At 35.3% G+C, this 10,649-nt stretch overlaps 1 pseudogene; it reads right to left on the bottom strand.

Moving 5' to 3' along the window:
• Positions 1-3,471: 3,471 nt before the first annotated feature.
• Positions 3,472-10,529, bottom strand: LOC143613814 (glutamate receptor 3.2-like; annotated as a pseudogene).
• Positions 10,530-10,649: the final 120 nt, after the last annotated feature.

The raw sequence follows: 10,649 nt of genomic DNA, 5'->3' as shown, positions 1-10,649 counted from the left end.
CCTTCAAGTAGTAAACTTGAAAGATGATAATTTGGAGATTTGTCGGAACGACGAGTTTAACGCACAATGCCTAAAAAGAAAAGAAGTCTTGAATTTAGAAAGGTTGTCTTGAAGGTCTTTAAACAAAATAAATGTTGAGAAATGTAAATAATTAAAGTTCAAGGTTTAAAATGTGACTATTTAAGAATTTATAATAATAACCCTTTAAAAATGTAAGTTTGCTCGAAATCGGGTTAAAGTATCTAACCTTAATATTTACTCAACCTATGTTAAGTAATAAGGTGGGTAAAATGCAAGAATGCAAATCCCTTTGGAATAAAGATACTAAAACGGGTTTTTTTTTATCGAGTGTTCGGGTTGTCGGTTCGGATCTTGATAATTGGTCAAACCCAAAGTCAACTTTCCAAAATATCGAATGTTATGAGATAACTCAATAAAATTTAATAAGACTTAACCAAGTATGTAGTTCCATTGTTTTAGAACTAACAAAGCACGTTAAGCGAGTGTTCGGTTTTGTCGGTCCAAACTTTGTTATGAGATCAAGTTGGATCCAACATTTCCAAGTACTTAAGAAAATATTTAAAAATCAATTTGTAACTATTTTTAAAAAATATACAAGTCTTGATGGCTAAAAAAAACACACTTGTGTGTCTTAAGCGAGCAAGAATCGGTTTGGTTCGGTTTCCATCTTACAACAAGTTCATAGATGGTTTCCACATGTCCAAACACTAAATAACTTGTATAATAATGTACAAATAAAAAAATACCAAAAGTTAACAATAAAGTCTTTAAACAAAAGTTCGGTTTTCGGTTCGGATCGTGTTTCGGGTTAAGACCGAGGTAAGATTCTACAAACCCATAACCATAGAATTTGTAAAAATGATTTTAGAAACTTAGATCTAACACTAAGTATGTTTAAACAAACAAAACTAGTAACAAAGTCCGGTTTATGGTTTAGAGCTATTTACGGTTAAACCGAAGCATAGACTCTTAAAAACCCATAACCATGGAACTTGTAAACATGACCAACAAACTAAAATAAGCAAGATTAATATGTATGAACAAGTTATATAGATGTATATATATCAAGGATACGAAGTCCTCCATGAAGCCTTGCCTTATGGGGTCCGAAACCTCACCGACCGGAATCGGAGAAGTAACTACCAAAGGTAAACAAGGGGTGTATATTATATATATGTTGCACAACCATAAACAAGTATTAATAAGGCTACATAAACTAATTAAGATGAAATACCAAAATCCTTCAAGAACACTTAAGAAGATAACCTTGAATCTTTGATGTTTGAGAGAGTTTTTTTTTTTTTGGACTTGTAGCAAGGGAAAATGAAGAGGAAAGGTGGTGTATATATAGGGTAATGTTGGTGGTCAAATATGGGTGTGAGACACAAGAGTTTTCATGCAAAATGGATCAAGACAAAAACACAAAACAACAAAAAAATAAATAAATAAATAAATAATAAATAAATAAATAAAAATAAAAATAGGATGTTTTCAAGACCCAACAAGTGTGAAACAATATTACATAAATCCATCATTTTGATTATAACATAAGCTTCGGTTTACAAATCGGGTCGGTTTACATAATAAACAAATACAAAAACGAATACAAACAAGACCCGAAATTGACAAATGTCACAACGACCCAGAATCAGATTGGCATCACGCTATGCGATACCCCGTTAAGTAATCAGGGCCACGTGGCCAACCACGTGGCATCACCTCATCATATGCGGCGTCGCGCTACGCGACGGCCTAAGGAGAAAGGGCATCGCGCTACGCGACGGTCCCTAAAACTCAACTATAAAAGGGGGGCTATGGGTTTGAAGCTCATTCATCCCTCATTCACCATCACTTTCACATAGTTAGCATTGGAAAACGTGCCCGAGTTCGGTATAGTTCCAAGGCCCTGTTTTCTTGAAGTTCGTGCAAGTATTGAAGTTATAACGAGCTGTAGAGCAGATAAGCGAGTTAGGAGTGAAGTTTTGCCAATTAAGCAATCATTCTGCTTTAGCATAAGTATCCCGAGCATTCACTAAGGTAGAATCTCGGTTTAAGTTATTGTCAATCCTATTATATTAAGCTTAGACTCAGTCAAGGCTATGGCCTTTAACCTTGAAAGTATTTTCAAAAGCATTCACAAACAGATTTCAATCAAGCATTATTTTTATAAATATAATGTTATACAAAACTATATTTTGACGGGCATGTAGTAACTGAAAGGGGCATATCATTAGTAGACTCTTCTTGCCTAAGGTAAGTAATTCGTACACATCCCAATCAATCGTAGGACCCGTTTACTTACCTGGAGAAGTTTTCCAACGTGATAGACCCTATTAGGCCAATGCATGCTATACCAAATGTCACACAAATACAATCATGACTTCAAAATACATTCACAAACCTAATCAAGGTTAAAACCAGACTTATGGTCTGCAGTCTAATCAAGAAACACCATCAAGGTGATCATTCAAACCTATTTGTTTATAGGTTAACAATCATTAACAATCAAGCAAGGTTTTTATCAATCACACCAACGAAACAGGTGAATATGTTAAACCTTTACAAACAGTCAACCATATTTATACTTTATAAGATAGACAGGTTGTTGTCTTATAGAGTCAGTCAAATATTTGCATGAGATTTCGTGATCTCTAAAACATTGTAATACAAAATAGAGAATAAAAACAACTTAGACCACACATGTGTCTGGATCCAAACACAACCGTTAAGCCTAAATAGTCAAAGGCTACGTGGCCGCGGGCTAATGATCATATATAGTTTCTCCGGAATGGGCTACGTGGCTCGGAGACTTGTGTGTGTGTAGGGCAGTGTTACATATACCGAGTATAGCAATATACCTGCTGAGCTTGTCAAGAAAACTATATCTGTATTATGATTGTTATTTATATGATTTTAGAGTCATAACGATTCACCAACACATAGCTGACGTATTTTAATCCCACTTGCAGGTAATTAAGTTTGATGATAGATGCAAGGAGTAGAGTCATCAAGAGTTAGAAGCTCGCAGACCAAGATGGCTCAATTTTTTAATATTATAATCCTTGTAATATGAAAACAATACTTTTGTAAAACACTAACTTGGGGTATTTAAATCCCAAGTAAATTTTCCAATGTAAATGATATTTTATTAAACCTTTAAGTCTTTCGCTAAAATAACCCATAACTCTGATACATTTACAAAACAGCTACTAACTATTGGTCACACTTCTAGGCCCTAGGTCGGGGTGTGGCATATATTATCTATGAAATTTCAAATGCCTTTAAACCCTCTAATGGGGTGTTTTGCCAATAGTGGAATATCATATGCAAGAATTTTCAGTTTTATTGTAGCTACATGGTCTATTTTTGTAGATAATTTAAATAGTTATTAATAGAATAGGTTAACGGTAAACTAATTTGTTTACACAAAATAACGGTAACTTATTCACAATTTACTCTTCATTATCAGCCTTTGACTGAGTCAACTTCTTTGGACCTAAGATACGGACATCTCCCTCTTTCTTTTAAGCCTGTTCTTTGATACCTCATCTTTCTCATCAACAAATGATGATAACCTACGCAACGAGTGGGACCTAATTCGAAGGTCACAATAGTGTTTTCTGAACTCGCAAAGGATCTTGCTAAAGTATATGAGGAGGGCTAGAGCACAAGCAACTCCAACTATTAGAAAGAGTCCCCCGAAGCTTTCTAGTTGGAATTGTTTCGAGTTTGAGTTTTGTTGGTTGCAAGTTTTTTTCGCAAGCCAGTGGTCGTAAATCTTTTGAAGCTCACCGTTGTCAGATAATCTTAATATGGAAGTTGACACGTTAACAGCTAATGGAGAATCCCTTGGAAACGCCTAACAAAAGAACAATCATAGAATTAGTGGTGTTCATCTGATTGGATAATGGATTATTCGATTTGGATTTTTTAGATTTGAAAATTTTAGGACCCTATCCGAAATCTGATATGATCCAATACGAATTAGGGACGATCCTATCCGATCTGAATCAATCCAAATTCAATTCGGATCGGATTCGGATAAAATACGAATAATATGAACTAATCGAATAATCCCAAATTAACATAATAACAAAACTTTCCTAATTTTTGGTTTCTAAATGTTTTTACTATTTTAGAATCACAATATACTTACAAAACCGGAAAATACAAATTATTTTTGAATAAAAATATTAAAATTCAATCTTCAAACAATAGTTTAAATAAGAGAAAATTACTGTTTGCGTCCTTGTGATTTTAGGGCGAAGACACAATGAGTCCCCGAAATAATTTTTGAACTGGTTGAGTCAACGTGGTTTCAAAAACGAACAATTTGAGTCCCTGTGGTTTGAAAAACAAACAATTTGAGTCCCCGTGGTTTCAACAAAATGAAAGTTTACCCTAAAAGTTAAGTAAAGGTAGGGATTCAAATGGTTCGTTTTTGAAACCACGGGGACTCAACCAGTTCAAAAAAATTTTCGGGGACTCATTGTGCCTCCGTCTTAAAACCACAGGGACGCAAACAGTAATTTTCTCTTTAAATAATCATACACAACTGGAAAATACAACTAAAAAACATCTTATTTATTCGGATTATACGGATATCCGAATAATCCGAACAATCCTAATTTTTTAAAATTCCATATCTGAATCGGAATTAGTTATTCAAATTGGGTTGTTTCTGTTTCGGTTTTCTTGAACGCCCATACACAGAATCTTGACTTTTAAGGTCAGCCATTTTTTCAAGTAAAGGAAAAGAAAAATCATTTTTACTACATTTTAAATTCAAAATATGTGAATAGAGATACTTACAAATCCCCAACCGCTTGTGAAGAACTCTTCACCGACAACTTGAAACCCACAGTTATGTGAAAGGGAAAGATCGATATAGGGTCGTTCTTCAACAATGGCCGCAACTATTCCTGCCCTGAGCTTCTCAGCATATTCTTGTGGGGAACCGAGAGCCATAAGTCTTGATTTTGGTATGTTGAGTTCTTCAATCATATAATTCTCAGCAAACGATCCTACTTGAAATCCTATTCGTTCATTGGTCGAGATCAATGAATCGATTCCTCTGATTGAAGATGAAAGCTCTTGAATAGTTAAAATGGTTGTAAGGTTAGCGGTGTAACTTGAAGTTATTATTAGAACAACATAGATCCAAATTAAGAGAACCACTCGACCAACAGTGCTCACCGTGTTTTCCCCTGAAAATAGTTTTACCCATTCATAAGTCAATGGACCATAATAGAAGTTAGAAAATTACTAAAGAAGTCAAGTTTGACAAGATTTTTTCAGAACTAGAGACTCAAATATACCCAACACTTTCAGAAAGTGTAGACGAAAATTTTAAATTAGCCTGGCTTTCTCAAAAGCATAGGCTAAGCCGGCTGTGTTATCTGGTTTAATTTAGCCTACTGATTTACGTGATACCATGATCTAACGAGGTGGATTGTTAGGGCTATACTAGCTTACAAGTGGACAGCTGTCATTTTTTGAGTGCTTAGAAGGTGAGACCTACTTTTCATGAGTTTAAATTCAAAAGACCGTCGGTTATGACTTAGCCTACTTAGCTGACCTGGCTGATGTGACGCGTTCCAACTAGTTTAAAATTGAGATCACTATGAAATTGTAAACTAAAAATTATGACTATTTCAATCTACGTGACTAAAAATTGATAATTTTCCCTTGATACATACTATGTGAGTAAAACAAAGTTGACGAGGTAAACCTGCAAAACATCAACAAGACTAAGACTTAGTTTCTGAAAAATAACATAGCTTTTGTACTAATATGGTACTTGTAATCAGGATCTAAACTACTGACCAGAAGATGGTGACTAATTGCTGCTTAAGTGGCCCCCCAAATTCTTCGTTCCGCTTGTGTTCCAATATCCACAAAACAACTCCGACCATGATGAAGAAGCCCGCGGTGACGGCCCATATTAGTGGAGTAAAGGGTCGAAAGAAAGCCCAAGCACTTGAGTCTACTTTCTTTATGGCGACCACTACAACCAAACCCAAATCTAGATATGGTAGTGTAAAGTCAACGACCTTTGTACGGTTAGTGGTTATCGTAATATATCCAACAGCAGCATCAAACACATATATTAGAGGTCCAAATATGAGTGGGTTGGGTTGGATTTGGGTGATGGGTATGAGTTAGAATGAATTTATAGAGGGTTAGGATGGGTATGGGTCAAGATGGGTAAAGTTAACCATCTTGACCCAAGTAAATGTTAAGATGCAAAGGGTTTCAAAACTCTCAAAAAAATATTCAAAAAATTTAATAACTCAAAATATAAATCAAAAACGCAAAAACTAAAATAACTAAAATGCCCCCCGGTCGTCCTTGTTCATAAAAAAAACAATAAAAAAACTCGGTTTCGTGTTGTTTTATTTTCCGGTTCATTTTTGCTTTTTTTTTTCGTTTCGGTATCTATTTGGTTTCAATTACTTCGGTTTTTGTTCGGTTTCGATTTCTTTGTTTTATTCGGTTTAGGATGGGTATGGGTAAAGATAGGTAAAGTTAACCTATCTTGAACTAAGTAAAGGTTAAAAACACAAAAGTAAAGAGAAAATTATTGTTTGAGTCCCTGTGGTTTTAAGGGAGAGGCACAATGAGTCCCTGAAAAATTTTTTGAACTGGTTGAGTCCCTGTGGTTTTAGAAATGAACCATTTGAGTCCCTGCCGTTACTTAACTTTCAGGGTAAAACTTTCATTTTACTGAAACCACAGGGACTCAAATTGTTCGTTTCTGAAACCATAGAGACTCAAATTGTTTGTTTCTGAAACCATGGGGACTCAACCAGTTCAAAAAATTTTCGAGGACTCATTGTGTCTCCGCTCTACAACCACAGGGACGCAAACAGTAATTTTCTCAAAAGTAAAATAACTCAAAATGTTTCCCCCGTCTTCCTCGTTCATTAAACAAAAAAAAAAAAAACTCGGTTTCGGTTTAGGTTCGGTTTTTTCAGTTTTTTTCCGCTTCGGTTTTGCTTTTTTTCATTTCGGTCGATTTAGGTATATGTTCGGTTTCAATGATTTCGGTTTTGATTTCTCGGTTCCGTGGGTTTGTATGAAATAAAATTGGATAAAGCTTGTTTTATTCTACTCTAACCCATAACCAAACTCATTATAACCTATAACCAAAAGTCACTAGCATTTTCCTAACCCATCATGACATTCTTGCAAAATTCTTTTGATCTATTCTGACCCATCTTAATTTTAAAAGTAATCAAAATTGACCCAAAACAACCCATTTGAATTGTTTCGCCACCCTTAACAATAAATAAATAAATAAAATGCAAATATCGATCATATTATACTTTACTTACGTCGTATGCAACTTTATTCACAAGTTCGGTGTAGCTCGGGTTCTTGTGACTGTCCCCAAACATGACAAACTCATAAGGAACCTGATATGGAATCAACTTTAATGCGGCAAGAAAAACATCTATACTAAACCCATGATCTTCATGTGATCCGTTAACTTGTGTAACAATTTCTCTGTAACTTGTTCTTAACGGAACTCCAATTCTTAATGGTCTCCCATTATTTGAAAACTCCCATCCTCGAGGCTTTTCTGTTGTGTGCCCCGGCCATACAACACTTCTTAAATGCTTATTAGAAGACGTTCGGTTCGATGGATTTGCATAAAGAGACTCTGGAAACTGGACCGATAGCCCAGAGTGATTCGACCAGTATCCAAGAACCCGAACCTGGTTCCCAACCACGTTGATGATATCAAAAGAGGGGTTTATCATGGACCGGTCATGAACTTGACCGGGCCAGTTAGCCCACTCATATTTGTTTGCAGTAAGCTGGAAAGCAACTTTTTCCCACTATCAAAAACCCTAAGTGCTCCAAGATTCAAACCATTTGATCCCTTTGAACCCGTTAAACGTGCATCACTTAAGAAAGAGATGCTCCCGCCATTGTTAAAAAACTTGTCAAGCGTGCGTGCAATCATCCAAACTGTATTATACGTGTATAACCCATACACGTTCGACCCTATTGACCCGTTACTCAAATTCTCCCACCTTCTTTCAAACTCTCGTTTTTTACCCGAATCGGATACGTGGGGCCGAAGCGTGAGAACCCCTTGTGAAAACCATGCGTCTTTAGAGTTGATGCCGGTAGAATCCAAAACCGTTGATAACCAGGTGGATGCAATCCAGACATAACCTTTATTCATCATGCCAAGCTTCTTAGCAGCTTCCATAATTAAAAGACCCGCTTTATAATAACCATGTACAACAATGACACGAGACTCCATTGACCGAACATTGACCAGCACGTCATGAACATCTTGTGGAGATACTGGGTCGGGTGGCAATGGTGCTTTGTAAGAAAGCTTACACCGTTTCTTCCATAGTTCATCACTTAATGTGGACATGCTGTTCCTAAACTGGTCACCATATGAATATATGGCGATTACCTTTCGATAGCCGAAATAACTAACCATTTCGGCAATGGCGGCCATTTGGTAAAGGTCATTAGGGCTGTCTGGATGAAATAGGGGTATTGAAGTGGTGAAAGCGAGGGGTCTAACGCAAAGCATGATAGAAATGGGACATGGAGTTCGTTTGCAATATTTGAGAGTACACGAGCTATCGTGGAACTAATTGGACCAATGACAGCCACAGTATCATCCTCCATGTACTTCAATGCTAAAATTTTTTTTATCAAACTTAGATAAAGAGCTTGTTATATCTCATATGTATAAATGTATAATTATATATGTCGATTAATGATCTCAACAAATGATAAAACAGTTTGCCAACGTGGAAAGAGAGATCAAAACTTTCAAACACACAGACGGAGTGTAGATATAGATATTATTTATTTAACTGTTTAATCCATATAACTATTCAAATAAAAGTGTTAACCTGTTTAAAAGTTGAATAACAAAAAATCAAAAAAATATATATTTGTAAGGCCAATCTCGTAGAATTCTTCACCGAGACTTGTTAACCAGATCAAATGTGTCTTGGCCCGTTTATCAGCCCATGGATAATATCTATGGAACCTTCCATCAGCCCATCTATGGCTCCTCTTTTATCTTCACCAATGATTAGGAACCATCACAAGCACTCATTTCCTTTTGTGTTTTATCTTGGCCATTTTAGTAAATTGTTTCTTATTATTTGGAAAGCTGGATTTTAATAATATCATATTTTTACTGTGGGCTGATAATAATCTCACATACGAATTTTCATGCCACCAGTCCCACCTTAGAGCATTCGCATCAAACCTAAAATTACACAAATCGTTGTCTTTTTTTTTCTCATTTTCAAGTAAATAATATTTTTTTTTATGTCTTTACTAGTATCTTTCTCTCTCATTTACCCACAACCACTTTCAAAACGTACTAAAAAATTATAAGGGTGGACAACGACTTTTCAAATATACAGAAGAATAACAGGTTTTCTATCTCCTTTTCTCACAACAGCATAACACTCCCTACATTATAATAACTCTCCCTCACAAAAAATGAATGATAGGATATGAATGATCTTATAAACTATTTTTCTCAATGGACCTTCGTTAAAAAAAAAAATTAATGTCATTAAGTTTTATTCTATTTTCAAACTGATATTTTAAGACTTTTGTTCAGATGGAGGACGCGAGTCAATTGATATAAAACTTACATTCAAATGGTGCTCCAAACGACGACCGACTTTCTTCCGATTGTCATTTGGAGCACTGTTTCGAGGTAATTTTAACATAATCGACTTGTATCTTCTTTCTAATCGAAAGCGCTAAATTATCAATTTGAAATTCAGATAAAACTCATCTAAAGAGAAAAATAGTGTAAAAGGTGGGACTTGTAGCAAACATATTGTCATGTGAGATTATTATCGGCCAAGTGATAACTACAAAAATGTGGGATCATTTTAATCCAATTGCCTTATCAATATATTTTTTTGCTTTGGTCCATTTTGGGCTATAGAAATGCAACTCATTTCATAAAATTGTCAAATATTTACCAGATAATTAAAAATGTGATTTTAGAGGTCTTCTTTTGAACTCACTAGAGCCACAAACTTGAAAGGATTCTCATAAATGGTTATGTGTTCAGACTCTATCAATTCAACATTTCAACCCAACAACCTGACACTACCACATAAACTAAACTCTTGTTGGGTTAAACAACGATGTTGATATAAAATCATGAATTTTGTTTTTATTATGCTTAATAATATCCCCATTGATGCTAAATCTTTGATTTCAAAATTCTAAAATTTGAAGATTAAACATTACCATTAATAATACTGAAGAAAAAACTGAAGTTTGCATCATGAATGGAAAGACTCAGGCTTTTTCCCGGCAAAATGTTGGGATCAGAATTGATATCATCCACCGCTGCCTTCATGGCAATGGTTGCCACCTTCCCATTGATGGAGTCCAAGCTCAGAGTGGCTCCAATGCACCGTATCCGTCGTCTTTGAAAGCACAACCGAGAATGTTATTAGCGCAACAATGATCATCACTGAACCCCTCATGGCATTTGATATGAACAGAACAAAACAAAACAGATGCTATATAAATATGATGCATAAAGTAACAACAGTGAAAAGCATAAACCCATTAAACAAATTTAGTATCTTTTATCAAAAAAAACA

Source organism: Bidens hawaiensis, unplaced genomic scaffold (assembly GCF_021521415.1).
Source record: "Bidens hawaiensis isolate Kalapana, Puna unplaced genomic scaffold, B.hawaiensis_p1.1 tig00038205_1, whole genome shotgun sequence".
In the NCBI taxonomy this organism is placed as follows: Eukaryota; Viridiplantae; Streptophyta; class Magnoliopsida; order Asterales; family Asteraceae; genus Bidens; species Bidens hawaiensis.
This window is presented reverse-complemented; position numbering and strand designations above follow the sequence as displayed.